This window comes from Amblyomma americanum, chromosome 10, assembly GCF_052857255.1.
Source record: "Amblyomma americanum isolate KBUSLIRL-KWMA chromosome 10, ASM5285725v1, whole genome shotgun sequence".
Taxonomy (NCBI): Eukaryota; Metazoa; Arthropoda; class Arachnida; order Ixodida; family Ixodidae; genus Amblyomma; species Amblyomma americanum.
The window spans coordinates 47,037,914-47,058,852 of NC_135506.1; the positions used below are offsets into that span (position 1 = coordinate 47,037,914).

Sequence of the window (20,939 nt, forward strand, 5' to 3'; positions counted from 1 at the left end):
CCCCCCCCCCCCCCCCATATTAAAATTTTGCTCTCAGTTCAGATTTTATCGTGTTGACTACATTTTTGTTTTGCGTTGTGGCAAATGTGCGCGTAATAGCGGTGTTACTATATTTTGTTCTTTGTGTACGTCGAAGTTCTTTGGCCCCTTGAAAGGAACAAATATTTTTCTGTAGAGCAATAAACTCAATTCTCTTCTAATTTATGTGCACTATTCATCAAGAGGCCCGTTATTTTTGTATCCCGAATTGTTGTGCGCAGTGGCGCGTTTCAAGGGTGTGCTTTGTTTTCTTTATTGTTGCGCATATGCAACTTGAGGCAACAAAATGGCCCTGGAAGTCCGGTGATTTTTTTCCTGTTTAATGAATAAAATTGCTGTGTCCTTGTCGCAATCATTGTCATGACTACATCATTATTATCTTCTTTGTTATTCAGAGGTCAAAGAAAAGTGTTGGGAAAAGTGCAACGAATGTTGGGATCTGAGCTACGTTTCACCCCGCCCTCTAAATTTTTTTTTTACTGAAATTTCCGATAGTCTCTGCATTTCGGAGTAGAAGACACCTTTTTAGAAATCGTTCCAACACTGCGCTGAGGCTACAGAAAAACTATTTGAACTCAAGTGGCGCCAGGCAAGCTAGAACAAAAAAGGGGGAGGGGGAACATTGTGTAATTGCTTTCAACATCTACAACAAGAACTTGAGAAATACCGGTAAGAAAAAACTTTGGAATTTTTTTTTGTACAAAACAGGTATCCGTTCTACAAGGTCAAAATGTATGCCAAAGTTGCAGTGATTATTATGGTGCCGTGCCTTATTTATTCGGCAAAATTCTCCAAATTTAATTGCCTGCCACCTTTTATAGTCTAGGTGATCACCGTATCTGTATTACCGTAGGTATTGCGCAGGAGAAGCCACTGGATATCAGTGTCCATAATATCATTGTACAGCGGACACTAAGATCCGTGATTCTTGAGGAAAGCCAGCTGAAGAAATGGCGAAAAAATGGAGGCGGTCCACAATTAGCTGTCGCGTCTATGCTTATTTTGTCCCGGTTTTTTTTTTGTGCGCTGCTTTTCCGAACAAATCATTATATATTATCGGCTTTCGAAATTTGCGGTCATAACTGACTTGCGGATGCTGCAGAGGACCGGAGAACAGGAACGCCACAAATACCACTGGCAACAAAGCAGAAGATGGTTGCGAAAAGGGGCTAGTTATGAAATACATATGAAGGAGGCCAACAGTCGTCTAAAACAGAGAGCATAAAGATTTCGTTTCCAAATTTTGATGTTCATGTACAACAATTCGGACAAAAATTTTGAAAATGGGAAAATTCTAAGATACTTTTACGGAAATATTATAGGCAATGATCCGTCGATAGGACTTATCGATGTTACGTATTTTGTTACTTTCTTGTTTTTACCAACTGTGCTTAGCTGTTTTAAGTTTTTGTCACATGTTCATTCTCCTCCAATTGTCCCTCCTGCAATAATGCCCTGGTGGTGCTGCAGGTACTTGTATAAATAAAACCAATAAAATTCTTCTGATATGTAGCACAAGCCTTCCTTTTAAAGTGTTTCCGTCATTTGTATCGAACAGTTCAATGCGGCGTGCGTCGCGTAGGTGTAACTATAAGGGTTTCAGATTACATGCAAATTGGATACGTAGATAATTGAAAATTGGTTTCTGCGGAATGGAAGTGGCGCACTAATTGTCTCACATCTCGGTCGACACCCGAACCGCGCCATAAGCGAAGGGAGGAAGGTCTGAGTTAAAGAAGAAAGGAACAAAGTGGTGCCGTAATGGAGGGCTCCGCAACATTAACGACCACCTGGGGATCTTTTGAGCGGATCCACCCAAAATCCGCCCGAAGCGCAAGAAACGGACGACGAGCGCTACAGCAGCTACTTCGACACCGAGGCCACCGGAGACAGAGAGTTTGAGGGCGCCGCCATGCAGCATGACCACCACTGTACGTCAAGCACGTACAATACCGCAGAGCAATGGCAAATTTACTCTTCGAAACGCCAGAAGAAGCAGCAGAGGAGCGGATCGCGGAACGCCGCCATTTTGCACTCAACGAGGCCCGGAGCGGGGAAAACAATAGCAAGATGGCGTCGACCTCCTCGGCAGCAGGCGGCGTGGCCGTGACGACAGCCGGCACGCCAGCTGCAAGCAAAGTCCAACGGCAGCCGAGACAAAGGTTGCCACGGCTTCCAAAGGGCGACGCAAAAATTATCATCATGCCCATTCAAACTGCTCTCGAATACTGCGCTGACCACAGAGGCAACCGGATCGCGCTGGCCTGCAGGCGCGCTCCGATAGAAGTCGTGGAAATAACGATCCGTCGATGCCGCAAGCTGTGGATATTGCATTTGAGTGGGCCAGCTTGAGCGTCGGGACACGGACGTAGAAAGACGAACAGGACATATCGCAGAAATTCCTCGTTTGGCGTCCGTGTTAAAATGTTCAAGCTGCAGCACACCCAAACGCAATCGCTGGATATTCCCCATGCGAGCCAACGCACCGAGCCATCTGACAATGCTGACCACATGCTTTCCTCCTTACCTAATGTGCCCTGGCACGCTTGCGCCATTACCCCGTTATGATAAGACCTAGAAAGCGGGCTACATGAAAACGCCACCGAAGTTCGATATATGCCACATGGGCTAATAAAGCCGCACAGGCGAGGCGAGCAAATTGCGGGAAAGGGAAAGTGAAGTTTCAGGAAGCACTTTTTACGCCAATTGTTTGCAAAATTTGTGTTCTTTTTTACTTACAAAGGTTGTTTTTTGGTGTATTGTAGAAGTGGCATGCCCTTAACCATGAGGCTTCCTTCTTCATACCTGGAAGCATTCAGCCTATATACTCGTTCTCGTTATCACCGAGGATGAATCACCACCATCTGAGCGGCTCGTACATGTGACCGGCTACGAAATGATTGCCACCGAAGATGCCCTTCGCATGGCCGTTTTCCGCCCGCAGACTGTGCGCATCAAGCAGGCGACGGGCCATTGTTCTTTTACAAAGCGCCATTTCAGATATTGATTATTTCGCTACTGAAGCGGCCAGCAAAGAGGAAATACTGTGGCACCACACGCAATCTTATCAACGGATCGAACATCAGATAAATTATCCTGTAGGAATAAGGCGGCCTTTTTTTAAGGGCACTGAGAAGGGAATAATTACAGCCAGGCCTAGAAAACGGTTTATTATAGGAATAACTCTTAGCCCGTCGCCATCGGCACACAAACATCCTATTTTCATTCAGTGGTTATAAACCTACAGAAATGAATGTCAAATTCACATTGCCTACACTATACGCCAGCACTAGACAGCAAGATATGATAGACAACATAAGCTATATAAAGAACACATAAATAAAGAACTAACAACAGCTCTACTCCCACGCAGTATTTTGAGCATGTCCTGAACAACAGGCCAGTCGAAGGAAGGGAGTGGCTACAGGCCGCTTGTTCAGTTTCAAAGGCGTGGTCGCTCAAAAGGTGCATTCTCTGGATCTAAGCACAGCTATAGGCGCAAAATTTTCCGCGTGGCAGAAAAACGGAAGCAAGACGTTGACTCTTCAATGTTGGCCGCGTTCCTCACAGCAAAGTTCTATGCTTTTAGAAATTGCCGGCGGTAGTGGCCCTTCACTACGTTAGAGTGGTGAGCAAAAGACAAATTAGTGGTATGTTAAATGCTTGCTACATGTATGAATTCAAAAAGACTTTATTCGGTTCTGAGAAACACGTACGCTCACACTTTTTAAGCCTTTCCACGCCAGTTCTACAGTGCTATTATAATTGTCTCCATGATCATGCTCAAGCCCTTAAACAACACAAAATCTTCTCCGGGACCAAAATATGACGGAAAATGTTATTTTATACATTGAATAAAAAGAACACGTTCCACTAAAGCGAAAATGTCTGGAAGTTTAGATGTGTACTTCAGTAGCTTTTTTTATTATTGTGCCTAGGTGAAATCAAGGATGAATAAATGATGATAATGAGTTCAGGGGTCCTTCACGGTGCGACTTTCCTCCGTTGCACCAGATATCTTACTCGCAGCGTCTTGTTATTACACGTAAGTGGCATTCGCGCCATTCTTTTCATGTCCACCTCTTAAAATTTACCAAACAAAAAACATAAGGATAACTTTTCTCAACACCTCTCCATGGAAAGGCAGTATGCGCGCTTTCCGTTTGAAAATGCAGTGGTATATTAAACAATTTCGGAGAACTGGACAGTACAGACCTTAGCACTCTTGTGTAGAGCGCTTGGGCGGTCCACTTCCGACTAAACAAATCCAGATGTTGTCGCAGCCGCTAGATTCCATGGGCAAAAGTTCCGCCGAAGTAGTGTCAGATAGAGACGCGAACAAAGTAGATATGAGCCCTTTTCCCAGAAATCAGAGGCTGCTGTGTAATTTCATTTTTCGTTACCATGTATGCACTGCTCGACCGCTCTACACAAGTGTGGCGCGGGCTGTACAGAGCCAGAGAACAAGTCGGCACGAACACGCAACTTCTTTTAACTTGTAGTATGTGAACGGTTCCTTAATGGTGCACGTCTCCAGGTTTGTCTATACTGGTTAGTTGCGGACAGTGAAGCATGTATGCCCTTTAGAAACCTGAAGTTAGGGACCAAAGTTGTTGGAGTGAACTGCTTTAAAGCGCCTCTGAGGGTGATTTGAAGTTTCACTGCATCTAATTATTGTCGCATTCAAAGGGAAAAGACGAGCCGTTGACTGAAACCCAAGATTTCATAATCTTGAACCGACAGAAATACCGGTGTCTGCGTCAGAGCATGATCTCTGATTAACATGTTGCGCGTCGCCACGGTTTCTTTTGAGCCGATCTCGGAGACTTGTGTACTCATGCATACACTCTGAAGCGGTGATAACGGAGGCGTTTTCTCAGTAGACGACACAAGTTTGAATGTAGTGCCAAAATATTTTTTACATGCAGTTTCCTCAGCAGTAAATGCGTCTTTTGCTGCCGAACAAGAGTTAGCATAAAGACAATGAGCGACAGAACGAATTTTTACTTTGAATAAAAATTGCATGGCGTTCCCATCAATGTCCCTTTAACCAAAATGCGGCCTGAAGCATGTATACTATATATGTTAGTCGCAACTCGTGCGGTGCTCCGAAAGTCACCTGTTGTAAAGCAGTGTAAGAATGTACATATTAGCTCTGCGGGATACCAACAGCAAAGTATAATTGTTCACAAAAAGCTCAAAGAACAGGCCTACTATAGCCCGAAAAATTGAAAATCCAGATTTCTTTGAAGTCAGCTTTGTGCTAGCCTGTAGACCCGCTGTGTCAGTTATACGATTTACAGGCCCGCTATTAGCCTTGTGTCAGCACCATTACTGTTTTGTCTGTTTTGGCCGTCGCCTTTGTCTAGCGCATTCAAATGACAGTTTTCTTGGAAAGCCGTTGTTTTTCACACGGTATCATTCAGTTTCTTTAGACAGGTGGAGCCTTGGCCTCGCGATTATCACCCTCGTTTTAAAGAGATAAAGGCGCTTCCAGTGAGCAACCCCTTTCTCCTCTTCTTATTCCGAAGGGCAGGTGTCCGACCAATATCTTCAGTGGTCGCGCTTCTTGCGATTGGGGGTGTAGGCAGGACGCCTTTAGTCAACACGAAGGTTTTCTTTCTTTTTCTTTTTCAGATAAGGATCGGTAGCGGGGCAAGCGTTGAGACTTCTCAGTGGTTTTCGTTTCCTTGAGATAAGCGTCGCTTGCCGGGAGCATAGCAACTTGTTCACGACATTCTATTGGACGTCTCAAAAGGGGCAGATACCGCGTACCTGCCGCAAAGCTCCGCAGGAGGACTGGCCGGAGTCGTCAAGTCGCAGCATAGGCGCACCTCTCGTAAGGCAAGAAGCACGGCTCTGCGTTTTCTCATTTTTTGCCACAACGCCACCACAATCAATAACGGTAAGTGTGTATTTGTGAGCATTTCGCACATTAATTTAGGCGTTAAAAAGACGACTTCTGTGCCATTTCTACGACTTCTTTTTCTTTTTCTACCTTGACATGATTGCACTATGCGTAATTATATGCCAATAAAAGATATTCTAATGTAGAGTCATATTGTCGAAGATGGTGGCACATATCCACCCTGTTACAGTGTCACGGCATCAGCCCGAGAATGGCCCGTAACCAGACAAGTGGACTTGAACGACCGGAAGCAACGATTTCCATGATGCACCAAGCACCTCCTGTTGTCTCACCGCCAACCATTGTCTATTTGTCGCCCCCGCCGATGCCACTGATTTGTGTCGTACAGCCTGCAAACGGACAGCTGTACGCTTCCATGGTCATCTCATTGCCTGCACAGCAGCGAAGAACTGCGCCGTCTACCGAGATTGGGACAACGAGCATTCGTGGCAGTCACCTCGGCGACCGCCATGTCTCGGCACAGGAGTGCCCTCAGGCCACTCCCGTTTCTAGAGTCAACGCTGAAACTCAGGCTGAAGACTGCGGCACCCCTGTGCACGCGGACGCTGAAGAACCGATGGATGTCGATCTTGAATAGGTCCCACGGTCTCCTCTATGAATATCCATGTGTGTTCTGAAGTAGCCTCTAGTCGATCGAAAGGCAGTTATTTTTATTCTGTTCTGTGAGGTGGTGGTTCTACTGCGTTGTTGGAAGATCGCAAAGATGCTGCTATGTTGCATTGGTATTGAGGCAGATACAATTTATTTCACCGAAGCTTATTGTAAGATAAACCAAGAGTGCTTGGTGCGAAATCGGTTGCACATTTACAAAACGCAGCAGTAGACACATTTTTTTTCTTGAGGATTTTATGTGAATTATTATACTAGCTCAGTAAACACATTACGGGCGTCATTACTGTTGCATAACAATAATAACTGCCGCTTAAATACGCAGTGCAGCTGTTTTCAGTGCACTTAGGACATGTTGCTATTTTCGCCTTATTACTATTATTATTTCTGTCATAGGCCACAATTACCGCCAATCACGGATACCAACAATTGTTGTCAACCAGCCATAAAACCTGACATGGACTGATGAAAGCAAACCCATACTAGCGGAGCAATATCCTACGCCATGCTTTCTGTCTTGGTCTACTGGCCTAGCGACACATAAATTCCTACCGATTACTTTTGCATTGCAGGGTATGTTTTTCCTTTATTTGGGTCGGGCATGATCTGCAATGGATACTTAAATTGTTCGCAACTCTGGGACATACTGTGTTTATTGCTGCCACCTCACATGCTTCGCACTTTACCATTTCTTACATAGATTGCTCGTGCTCTAGCATAAGATTTTCGAAGATACGCTGTTTACCCCCCCCCCCCCGCCTCAAATTATAAATTTGCTCTCAGTTCAGATTTGATCGTGTTGACTTCATTTTTGTTTTGCGATGTGGTAAATGTGTGCCTAATAGCAGTGTTACTATATTTTGTTCTTTGTGTACGTCGAAGTTCTTTGGTCCCTTGAAAGGAACAGCTTGACAAATTATTTTTCTGCACAACTGTAAACTGAATTCTCTTCTAATTTGCGTGCACTAATCATCGAGGGGCCCGTTATTTTTGTATCCCGAATTGTTGCGCGTAGTGGCGCGTTTCAAGGGTGTGCTTTGTTTTCTATATTGTTGCGCATATTCAACTCGAGGCAACAAAATGGCCTTGGAAGTGCGGTGATTTTTTTTCCTGTTTAATGAATAAAATTGCTGTGTTCTTGTTACAGTCATTGTCATGACTACATCATTCCTATTTTTTTTCAGAGGTCGAATAAAAGTGTTTGGAAAAGTAAAACGAATGTTGGGATTTGAGCTACGCTTCGCCCCGCCCTCTAAAATTTTTTCTTAGAGAAATTTCCGATAGTCTCTGCATTTCAGAGTAGAAGGCACCTTTTTACAAATCGGTCCAACTCTGCGCTGAGGCTACACTGAAACTATTTGAACTCAAATGGCGCCAAGCCAGCTAGAAGAAAAAAAAAGGGGGGGAGGGGGAATGATTGTGTATTTGATTTCAACATCTACAACAAGCACTTGAGAAATACCGGTGAGAAAAACGTAGAATTTCTTGTTATGCAAAACAGGTATCCGTCCTACAAGGGCAAAATATATGTGAAAGTTGCAGTGATTTCTATGGTGCCTTGCCTCATTTATACGGCAACATTCTCAAAACGTAATTGCCTGCCACCTTATATAGTCTTAGTGAGCACATAGCTCCATTACCGTAGGTGTCGCGCAGCAGAAGCCACTGGATATCAGTGTCTAGAATATAATTGTATAGCAGACGTAAAGATACGTGATTCGTACGAAATACCAGCTAAAAAAATGACGAAAAAATGGAGGCGGTCCACAATGAGCTGTCGCCTCTATGCTTACTTTGTCCAGTTTTTTTTTTCTGGTGCTGCTGTTTCAAACAAATGATTATTTATTACCGAAATTCAAAATTTGCGGTCATAACTGACTTGCGGATGCGTCAAAGGACCGGAGAACAGGAACGCCACAAATACCATTGGCAAGAAAGCAGAAGATGGTTGCGAAAAGGGCTAGTTATGAAATACATATGCAGGAGGCCAACAGTCGTCTAAACCAGAGAGCATAAAGATTTTTTTCCAAATTTTGGTGTTCATGTACAACAATTCGGACAAAAATTTTGAACATTGAAAAATTTTAAGATACCTTTACGGAAATATTAAAGGCAATGATTCGTCGAGATGACTTATCGATGTTACGTATTTGTTACTTTCTTGTTTTTACCAACTGTGCTTAGCTGTTTTAAGTTTCTGTCACATGTCCATTTTCCTCCAATTGCCCCCCCTGCAATAATGCCCTGGTGTTGCTGAAGGTACTTGTATGTATAGAATAAATGAAATTCTTTCGATATGTAGCAAAAACCTTTCTTTTAAAGTGTTTCCGTCATTTGTATCGAACAGCTCGATGCGGCGTGCGTCGCGTACGTGTAACTATAAGGGTTTCAAATTACATGCACATGGGCTACGTAGATAATTGAAAATTGGTTTCTGTGGAACGGAAATGGCGCCCTAATTGTCTCACATCTCGGTGGACACCCGAACCGCGCCGTAAGCGAAGGGAGGAAGGTCTGAGTGAAAGAAGAAAGGAACAAAGTGGTGCCGTAATAGAGGGCTCCGCAACAATTACGACCACCTGGTGATCTTTTGAGCGGATCCACCCAAAATCCGCCCGAAACTCAAGAAACGGACGACGAGCGCTGCAGCAGCTACTCCGGCAACCAGGCCACCGGAGACGGAGAGTGCGAGGGCACCGACATGCAGCATTACCACCACGGTACGTCAAGCACGTACAATACCGCCGAGCAATGGCAAATTTACTCTTCGAAACGCCAGAAGAAGCAGCAGAAGAGCGGATCGCGGAACGCCGCCATTTTGAACTCGAACGAGACCCGGAGCGGGGAGAACAATAGCAAGATGGCGCCTACTTCCTCGGCAGCAGGCGGCGTGGCCGTGACGACAGCCGGCGCGCCAGCTGCAAGCAAAGTCCAACGGCAGCCGAGACAAAGGTTGCCACGGCTTCCAAAGGGCGACGCAAAAATTATCATCAGGCCCCTTCAAACTGCTCTCGAATACTGTACTGACCACACAGGCAACCGGATCGCGTTGGCCTGGAGGCGCGCTCCGCTAGAAGTCGTGGAAATAACGTCCCGTCGATGCCGCAAGCTGTGGATATTGCATTTGAGTGGGCCAGCTTGAGCGTCGGGACACGGACGTAGAAAGACGAACAGGACATATCGCAAAAATGCCTCGTTTGGCGTCCATGTTAAAATGTTCAAGCTGCAACCCACCCAAACGCAATCGCTGGATATTCCCCATGCGAGCCAACGCACCGAGTCATCTGACAATGCTGACCACATGCTTTCCTCATTACCTAATGTGCCCTGGCACGCTTGCGCCATTACCTCGTTATGATAAGACCTAGAAAGCGGGCTACATGAAAATGCCACCGAAGTTCGATATGTGCCACATGGGCTAATAAAGCCGCACAGGCGGGGCGAGATCATTACGGGGAAGGGAAAGCGAAGTGTCGGGAAGCACTTTTCACGCCAATTGTTTGCAAAATTCGTGTTCTTTTTTACTTTCAAAGGTTTTCTTTTGTGTATTGCAGAAGTGGCATACCCTTTACCACAAGGCTTCCCTCTCCGTATCTGCAATCAATTAGCCCATACACTCGTTCTCGTTATCACCGAGGATGAATCGCAACCATCTGACCGGCTCTTACATGTGACAGGCCATGGCATGATTGCCACAGAAGATGCCTTTCGCATGGCCGTTTTTCACCCGCAGAGTGTCCGCATCAACCAGGCGACGGGCCATTGTTCTTTCACAATGCTTCAGTTCACGTATTCATCACTTCAGTACCGAAGCGGCCAGCAAAGGGGAAATACTGTGACACCACACACAATCATATCAACGGATAGAACTTCAGATAAAGTATCCTGTGGGAATAAGGTGGCCTTTTTTAAGGGTACTAAGAAGAAAATAATTACAGCCAGGCATAGAAAACGGTTTATTATAGAGATCACTCTTAGCCCGTCGTCATCGGCACACAAACATACTAGTTTCATTAAGTCGGTATAAACCTGAAGAAATGATTGTCTAATGCACACTGCCCACACTATACGCGAGCACTAGAGAGCAAGTTATGATAGCAAACATATGCTATATAAAGAACACATAAATAATGAACAAACACAGCCCTAATCCCGCACAGTATTGTGAGCTTGTCCTGCACAACAGGCCAGTGGAAGGAAGGGAGCGGCTACAGCCCGCTTGTTTAGTTTCAAAGGTGTGGACGCTCAAAAGCTGCATTCTCTGGATCTAAGCACAGCTCAGGCGCAATATTTTCCGCCAGGCAGAAAAAAGGAAAACAAGACGTTGACTCTTCATGTTGACCGCATTAATCACAGAGAAGTTCTATGGTTTAAGAAATTGCAGGCGGTACTGGTCATTCACTACGTTAGAATGGTGAGCAAAAGACAAATTAGTGGTACGTTAAATGGGTGGCTACGTGCATGAACGCAATAGGACTGGAATCGGTTCTAGGAAAAATGGCTCACACTTTTTAAGCCTCACAGCGCCAATTCTACAGTGCTATTATCATTCTCTCTATGATCATTTTCAAGCCCTGAAACAACAAAAGAATCTTCTCCAGGACCAAAATATGACGGCAAATATTATTTTATGCATTGAATAAAACGAACCCGTTCACCTAAAGCGAAAATGTCTGAAAGTTTAGATGTGTACTTCGGTAGTTTTTTTTTGTGCCTAGGAGAATTCAAGAATGAATAAATGATGATGTTGAGTTCAGGTGCCCTTCAAATGCGACCTTCCTCCGTTGTACCAGATATATTATTCGCAGCGTCTTGTTATTACAGGTAAGGGGCATTCGCGAAGCTCTTTGCATGTCAACTACTTACAATTTACCAAACAAAACGTAAAGATAACTGTTACTCAACACCTCTCCATGGCAAGGCAGTATGCGCGCTTTCCATTTGAAAATGCTGCGGTATATTAAGCACATTCGGAGAACTGGACAGTACAGTACTCGTAACCCTTGTGTAGACCGCTTGGGCGGTGCACTTCCGACCAAACAAATCCATATCTTGTCGCAGCCGCTATGTTCCAAGGAGAAAAGTTGCGCCGAAGTAGTGCCAGATAGAGACGGGAACAAAGTAGATATGAGCACTTTTCCCAGAAATCAGCGGCTGCTGTCTAATTTCATTTTTTGTTACCAGGTACGCTCTGCTCGAGCGCTGTACACAAGAGTGACGCGGGCTGTACAGTGTCAGAGAACAAGCCGGCACGAACACGCACCTTCTTTTAACGTGTAATCATTGAAAGATTCTTAAATGGTGTTCGTCTGCTCGTTTGTCTATACCGGTTAGTTGCAGACAGTGAAACATGTATGGCTTTTAAAAACCTGAAGCTGGAGACCAAAGTGGTTCGGAGTGAACTGCTTTAAAGCGCCTCTGAGGGTAATTTGAAGTTTCGCTGCATCCAATTACAGTCACATTCAAAAAGAAAAATACGCGGGTTTCACTGAAACACAAGATTTCATAATCTTGAACCGAAGAAATACCGGTGCCTGCGTCACAGCGTGATTTCTAATTAACCTGTGGCGCGTCGCCACGGTTTCTTTTGTGCCGATCCCGGAGGCTAGTGCACTCCTGCATGAACTCTCTATTAAGGAGGCGTTTTCTCAGTAGACGACACAAGTTTGTAAGTGGTGCCGGATAATTTCTGACATGCAATTTCCTCAGCAATAAATGCGTCTTCTACGGCCGAACAAGAGTTAACACAAAGAGAATGAGCGACAAAAATACTTTTTACTCTGAATAAAAATTGCATGGCATTCCCATCAGTGTCCCTTTAACCGAAAGGCGGCCTGAAGCATGTATACTATACATGTTAGTCGCAACTGGTGTGGTGCTCCGAAAGTCACCCGTTGTAAACCCGTGTAAGAATGTATATATTAGCTCTGCGGGACACTAACAGGAAAGTATACTTGTTTACAAAAAGCTCAAAGAACAGGGTTACTATGAGCTGCAAAAAAAAATTAAAATCCAGATTTCTTTGAATTCAACTCTGTACTAGCCTGTAGACCCGCTGTGTCAGTTGCACGGTTTACAGGCCCGCTATTAGCTTTGTGACGGCACCATTACGGTTTTGTCTGTGTTGGCCGTCGCCTTTGGCCTAGCGAATTCAAATGACAGTGTTTTTGCAAAGCCCCTGCTTTTCACACCGGAGCGTCCGGTTTCTTCAGAGAGGTGGAGCCCTGGCCTCGCGATTATCACCCTCGTTTTAAAAAGACAAAGGCGCTTCCAGTGAGCAACCCCTTTCTCCTCTTCTTATTCCGAAGGGCAGGTGTCCGACCAATATCTTCAGTGGTCGCGCTTCTTGCGATTGGGGGTGTAGGCAGGATCGCCTTAAGTCAACACGAAGCTTTTCTTTCTTTTTATTTTTCAGATAAGGATCGGTAGCGGGGCAAGCGTTGAGACTTCTCAGTGAATTTGGTTTCCTTGAGATAAGGGTCGCTAGCGTGGAGCATAGCGACTTGTTCGCGACATTCTATTGGACGTCTCAGAAGGGGCAGATACCGCGTACCTGCCGCAAAGCTCCGCAGGAGGACTGGCCGGAGTCGTCAAGTCGCAGCATAGGCGCACCTCTCGTAAGGCAAGAAGCACGGCTCTGCGTTTTCTCATGTTTTGCCACAACGCCACCACAATCAATAACGGTAAGTGTGTATTTGTGAGCATTTCGCACATTAATTTAGGCGTTAAAAAGACGACTTCTGTGCCATTTCTACGACTTCTTTTTCTTTTTCTACCTTGACATGATTGCACTATGCGTAATTATATGCCAATAAAAGATATTCTAATGTAGAGTCATATTGTCGAAGATGGTGGCACATATCCACCCTGTTACAGTGTCACGGCATCAGCCCGAGAATGGCCCGTAACCAGACAAGTGGACTTGAACGACCGGAAGCAACGATTTCCATGATGCACCAAGCACCTCCTGTTGTCTCACCGCCAACCATTGTCTATTTGTCGCCCCCGCCGATGCCACTGATTTGTGTCGTACAGCCTGCAAACGGACAGCTGTACGCTTCCATGGTCATCTCATTGCCTGCACAGCAGCGAAGAACTGCGCCGTCTACCGAGATTGGGACAACGAGCATTCGTGGCAGTCACCTCGGCGACCGCCATGTCTCGGCACAGGAGTGCCCTCAGGCCACTCCCGTTTCTAGAGTCAACGCTGAAACTCAGGCTGAAGACTGCGGCACCCCTGTGCAGGCGGACGCTGAAGAACCGATGGATGTCGATCTTGAATAGGTCCCACGGTCTCCTCTATGAATATCCATGTGTGTTCTGAAGTAGCCTCTAGTCGATCGAAAGGCAGTTATTTTTATTCTGTTCTGTGAGGTGGTGGTTCTACTGCGTTGTTGGAAGATCGCAAAGATGCTGCTATGTTGCATTGGTATTGAGGCAGATACAATTTATTTCACCGAAGCTTATTGTAAGATAAACCAAGAGTGCTTGGTGCGAAATCGGTTGCACATTTACAAAACGCAGCAGTAGACACATTTTTTTTCTTGAGGATAATGTGTGAATTATTATACTAGCTCAGTAAACACATTACCGGCGTCATTAATGTTGCATAAGAATAATAACTTCCGCTTAAATACGCAGTGCAGCTGTTTTCAATGCGCTCATGATATGTTGCTATTTTCGCCTTATTACTATTATTATTTCTGTCATAGGCCACAATTACCGCCAATCACGGATACCAACAATTGTTGTCAACCAGCCATAAAACCTGACATGGACTGATGAAAGCAAACCCATACTAGCGGAGCAATATCCTACGCCATGCTTTCTGTCTCTACTGAGCTAGCGACACATAAATTCTTACCGATTACTTCTGCCACGCAGGATATGTTTTTCCTTTCTTTGTGTCGGGCATGACCTGCAATGAATATTTAAATTGTTCGCAACACTGGGACATTCTGTGTTTATTGCTGCCACCTCACATGCTTCGCACTTTACCATTTCTTACATAGATTGCTCGTGCTCTAGCATAAGATTTTCGAAGATACGCTGTTTACCCCCCCCCCCCCCCCTCAAATTATAAATTTGCTCTCAGTTCAGATTTGATCGTGTTGACTTCATTTTTGTTTTGCGATGTGGCAAATGGGCGCCTAATAGCGGCGTTACTATCTTTTGTTCTTTTTGTACGTCGAAGTTCTTTGGCCCCTTGAAAGGAACAATTATTTTTCTGTAGATTAATAAACTCAATTCTCTTCTAATTTATGTGCACTAATCATCAAGAGGCCTGTTATTTTTGTATCCTGAATTGTTGCGCGCAGTGGTGCGTTTCAAGGATGTGCTTTGTTTTCTACATTGTTGCGCATATACAACTCGAGGCAACAAAATGGCCACGAAAGTCCGGTGATTTTTTTCCTGTTTAATGAATAAAATTGCTGTGTCCTTGTTACAATCATTGTCATGACTACATCATTATTATCTTCTTTGTTTTTCAGAGCAAAGAAAAGTGTTGAGAAAACTAAAACGAATGTTGGGATTTAAGCTACGTTTCACCCTGCCCTATAATTTTTTCTTACAGAAATTTCCGATAGCCTCTGCATTTCGGAGTAGAAGGCACCTTTTTACAAATCGGTCCAACTCTGCGCTGAGGCTGCAGAGAAACTATTTGAACTCAAATGGCGCCAAGCAAGCTAGAAGAAAAAAAAGGGGGGGGGGGATGCTTGTGTATTTGATTTCAACATCTACAACAAGCACTTGAGAAATACCGCTAAGAAAAAACTGGAATTTTTTGTTGTGCAAAACAGGTATCCGTCCTACAAGGGCAAAATATATGTGAAAGTTGCAGTGATTTCTATGGTGCCTTGCCTCCTTTATTCGGCAAAATTCTCCAAATTTAATTGCCTGCCAAATTTTATAGTCTAGGTGATCACCGTATCTGTATTACCGTAGGTATTGCGCAGGAGAAGCCACTGGATATCAGTGTCCATAATATCATTGTACAGCGGACACTAAGATCCGTGATTCTTGAGGAAAGCCAGCTGAAGAAATGGCGAAAAAATGGAGGCGGGCCACAATTAGCTGTCGCGTCTATGCTTATTTTGTCCCGGTTTTTTTTTTGTGCGCTGCTTTTCCGAACAAATCATTATATATTATCGGCTTTCGAAATTTGCGGTCATAACTGACTTGCGGATGCTGCAGAGGACCGGAGAACAAGAACGCCACAAATACCACTGGCAACAAAGCAGAAGATGGTTGCGAAAAGGGGCTAGTTATGAAATACATATGGAGGCCAACAGTCGTCTAAAACAGAGAGCATAAAGATTTCGTTTCCAAATTTTGATGTTCATGTACAACAATTCGGACAAAAATTTTGAAAATGGGAAAATTCTAAGATACTTTTACGGAAATATTAAAGGCAATGATCCGTCGAGACGACTTATTGATGTTACGTATTTTGTTACTTTCTTGTTTTTACCAACTGTGCTTAGCTGTCTTAAGTTTTTGTCACATGTTCATTCTCCTCCAATTGTCCCCCTGCAATAATGTCCTGGTGGTGCTGCAGGTACTTGTATAAATAAAACCAATAAAATTCTTCTGATATGTAGCACAAGCCTTTCTTTTAAAGTGTTTCCGTCATTTGTATCGAACAGTTCAATGCGGCGTGCGTCGCGTAGGTGTAACTATAAGGGTTTCAGATTACATGCAAATTGGATACGTAGAAAATTGAAAATTGGTTTCTGCGGAATGGAAGTGGCGCAATAATTGTCTCACATCTCGGTCGACACCCGAACCGCGCCATAAGCGAAGAGAGGAAGGTCTGAGTGAAAGAAGAAAGGAACAAAGTGGTGCCGTAATGGAGGGCTCCGCAACATTAACGACCACCTGGGGATCTTTTGAGCGGATCCACCCAAAATCCGCCCGAAGCGCAAGAAACGGACGACGAGCGCTACAGCAGCTACTTCGACACCGAGGCCACCGGAGACAGAGAGTTTGAGGGCGCCGCCATGCAGCATGACCACCACTGTACGTCAAGCACGTACAATACCGCAGAGCAATGGCAAATTTACTCTTCGAAACGCCAGAAGAAGCAGCAGAGGAGCGGATCGCGGAACGCCGCCATTTTGCACTCAACGAGGCCCGGAGCGGGGAAAACAATAGCAAGATGGCGTCGACCTCCTCGGCAGCAGGCGGCGTGGCCGTGACGACAGCCGGCGCGCCAGCTGCAAGCAAAGTCCAACGGCAGCCGAGACAAAGGTTGCCACGGCTTCCAAAGGGCGACGCAAAAATTATCATCAGGCCCCTTCAAACTGCTCTCGAATACTGCGCTGACCACAGAGGCAACCGGATCGCGCTGGCCTGCAGGCGCGCTCCGCTAGAAGTCGTGGAAATAACGTCCCGTCGATGCCGCAAGCTGTGGATATTGCATTTGAGTGGGCCAGCTTGAGCGTCGGGACACGGACGTAGAAAGACGAACAGGACATATAGCAAAAATGCCTCGTTTGGCGTCCGTGTTAAAATGTTCAAGCTGCAGCACACCCAAACGCAATCGCTGGATATTCCCCATGCGAGCCAACGCACCGAGCCATCTGACAATGCTGACCACATGCTTTCCTCCTTACCTAATGTGCCCTGGCACGCTTGCGCCATTACCCCGTTATGATAAGACCTAGAAAACGGGCTACATGAAAACGCCACCGAAGTTCGATATATGCCACATGGGCTAATAAAGCCGCACAGGCGAGGCGAGCAAATTGCGGGAAAGGGAAAGTGAAGTGTCAGGAAGCACTTTTTACGCCAATTGTTTGCAAAATTTGTGTTCTTTTTTACTTACAAAGGTTGTTTTTTGGTGTATTGTAGAAGTGGCATGCCCTTAACCATGAGGCTTCCTTCTTCATACCTGGAAGCATTCAGCCTATATACTCGTTCTCGTTATCACCGAGGATGAATCACCACCATCTGAGCGGCTCGTACATGTGACCGGCTACGAAATGATTGCCACAGAAGACGCCCTTCGCATGGCCGTTTTCCGCCCGCAGACTGTGCGCATCAACCAGGCGACGGGCCATTGTTCTTTTACAAAGCGCCATTTCAGATATTGATTATTTCGCTACTGAAGCGGCCAGCAAAGAGGAAATACTGTGGCACCACACGCAATCTTATCAACGGATAGAACATCAGATAAATTATCCTGTAGGAATAAGGCGGCCTTTTTTTAAGGGTACTGAGAAGGGAATATTTACAGCCAGGCCTAGAAAACGGTTTATTATAGGCATCAATCTTAGCCCGTTGCCCGAGGGCGGAACAGTGGGAGACGATGCTTTCCAGCGACATCCTGCAAGTCCAGCAATTACAAGTAAGGCGTGCTCGCAAGGCAGCTACCCTCATCGGAGCTCTGGAGTAGGGGAACCGACCCTGAGACGAAGATTTAAGACTCCATCTGAAACCGCAAAAAACCGTGTAAAATAAAGCAAAATAAACGTTTTTCTTCATCATCATGGGGATCTTTGACGTGCATTGACAACGCACAGCACACGGACGCCTTCGCGTCTGGCCTCTATCGAAACGCGGCCGCCGCGGCCGCGTTTCAACCCGGGAGCTCCGGATCACTAGCCGAGCGCCCTCACCACTCAGCCACCGCGGCGGATAGTACTAGTACGTCTCATGTGTGCTGACGGTAACTCTGTACGTACGAGAAACTAAAACTGCCTGCTGTCTAATGCATCATGCATCATTACAAAGACGAAAAAACGCACCTAAAGTTAGATGTCTATATTCCTTTAACTGTAAATACCGCATATAATATCGACTCCGGAAGTATACTTACCTTCGACAGGTAGACATCAAATGTAGCCAAGTTACAGCACGAACTCTTACTTCATGCGCCCACTGGAGAAGAGGTGCCAGCGGTGTAACACAGCAGTCAACAAAAATGTTGACATGACGAATTCCACCAAAGTCCAAGAGCTGGTACTATGGCTTAAAAACAGCCCACAAAAGGAGACATCATCTGACCTCAAATACCGGGTGGTCTTGAAGCAAACCAGGCTATGAATCATCATAGGCGTTACAATTACGGATTCCAATCACCGCCTGTTCACTGTGCGCAACCTTTCTCTCTGACGTGCCAGCTGTGTAAGCACAATCCGTATTACTCGGCTATGTCCAGTTCGAGACTGCACGCACACCATGTTGGATTGCGGGCGAAAAACCACGATAGCTTTGAAGCTGCGTTCGCTGAAGCGGCGACAGGTGAGATGGATCTTCAGTTCCGAACAAAAACCCGCTCGTATCACGTCTGTAAGCTTATCTGCTGTGGGCAGTGGCGCTGCCGAATCATTAAGCAAATATTGCGATGAACGGAAATAATCGTCGCCATTCCTTTGATAAACAGAGCCTGTGCGTTTCTTGCAACACCGCGAGGTTCGCAAAGTGTTGGAGATAATTGCAGCCCCGATAATGTCTACCCTATTGTTCTAAGCCACCCGCAAGAACAGTGCAGTCGAACAGGTCACGTCTTCACTGTAAATGAGACATATATAATGGCAGATGGTATAGGACAAGCTTAAAAACGCGGTCACCACGTCTTCGCAGAACAAGCGCAACACAATTGGGGAAACAATCGCAGGACCATTTCTTCTAATGCAGGATGTCTCTCACTACTAGCAAACCACACGGTCGTGTTCCGTTCGGAAAAACATTTATGAGATGAAACAAACCGGCATTCATCATGTTATGAGACATTGGCCTATAATGGCGTTTGCCTTTCGAAGAGTCCCAAATGGGACTAGGGTAAGCAATCGACGGGAGGAACCTAAGGGGGCCGGCTGCATGGATAGTTCACAATTGGCATTTCGGTTGCCATCTTCTGAGTTTGGAGCCTGGCTTCCATAGCGTAGGCTCGAGCAGGCCGCAATAAGCATACAAGAAAAACGCGTTAGGTTTCGTTCTGCCTGCAGTCTCAAACATGGTGGCCACTGTGGCGCAAAACCATGAAGCAAAAAAAAAAAAAAAACTCAGGAGGGACAGTCAAAGGGCACATTTGAAGCCTAGTGAAAGATAAAAACTAAAAGGAGGAAATAGACCCTCACGTGACAGCCGGTAAAGCAGATAACTGTCCAAGGCACGACCGACTGCAACGTGCCTAGAGAGAGAGAAAGCTGAAAAAGGAGCGGTTTCAAGAGGATTTCCCTTCTAAAAGCTGGTGCGTAACGCAGCGCTCCATCTTTGGTATTATTTTCCTAAACAGCGCGAACTGTGTATCTGCTTTTATTGGTATCAGTGACTTGCCTTCATTGACTTATTTATACTAACGCAATTTGCCAACGTAATCAACACTACCACAAAAGAAAGTTATGCCCGTATTCTTTCTAATTTCACTGATAATTGGTTAAGTTTATTCTAGTTCTAACTACACGAGCTTCATCGGCTAAAGCCCGCACGTCAGCTGCACGTCTTATCAACTTTATATAGAGTTACGGTCACCGTGGTTACGGTATTACAGCAACTCTAACTTTTCTTGGTATGTGGCGCCCTCTGTGTTATGAACTATAAACTACGACACAAAAAGGTACATTTGCACAAGAGCAGAAGGTGACGCCACAGTAGAGAGCAGAGGCAGGGTGCAGCGAAGAGGAAAGCGTTAGCGAAACTGTCGCCTCTCAGTGTGGACACAGATAAAGAGGGTGCTTAGAGAGCGATGGCGCCATGGCGAACAGAAGGAAACGAGATATGCAGGCAGACTTTGGCTTCGCACACAAATGCCCATCTCATTTGGTTGAATTCCCGGCACAGTCGGCAATACCCCCGAGAGGGGCATACCAGTGGCATGCGGACGATTCTCCGTTTTTTCGCGCAGACCGTTTGATCCAGCTATAACATGAAATTTTTCAAAAGAGACACATCGTCCGTCGCGATAGACAATAGTTGGTCGCTTTTGGAAGTTGCATAACGTAGTTTTTAAGTTAATAAACAAAGTGATTGATATATAGAGATCGATTAATTAGTTGATGAAGATATTGATTTATTAATGGTAACTTTTATTTTGAGTCCATATCAATGGCCTACTTGTATTAATTGCAGACTCCTGGTTAATCCTGGGAAAATAGCCGGCAGAAGCGCTTGTAAGGTACAATTACTTGACTTTTCTTTACCGGCAGCTGCAAGGTAATTCTTCACTCTGAAAAAAAAAAAAACACGGCATTGCTAACATTTCTAGACAGTGCCAAGATGAGCTGGATGGTTCGCCTTTACCGGGCTCCTGCATTATAAGGCCCAGGCCTACACGAACAAAATCGTCTTTATGAAACCATACTCTAGAGTTAAGAACGCCCACATCAAAAATAAACAGTTCAGTCCTGAACAAATA

At 45.3% G+C, this 20,939-nt stretch overlaps 1 protein-coding gene across 2 annotated transcripts in view; it reads right to left on the minus strand.

The window, feature by feature from the left end:
* LOC144107496 (uncharacterized) overlaps positions 1-18,849 on the minus strand; it is a 54,803-nt gene extending 35,954 nt beyond the window's left edge. Inside the window, exon 1 of one of the 2 annotated variants that reach the window (XM_077640515.1) lies at positions 18,399-18,849. The gene's annotated coding sequence lies outside the window, so the exon portion shown is untranslated. The remainder of the gene's footprint in view (positions 1-18,398) is intronic. The other variant, XM_077640516.1, reaches the window with a different exon arrangement.
* Between the last annotated feature and the right edge of the window lie 2,090 nt (positions 18,850-20,939).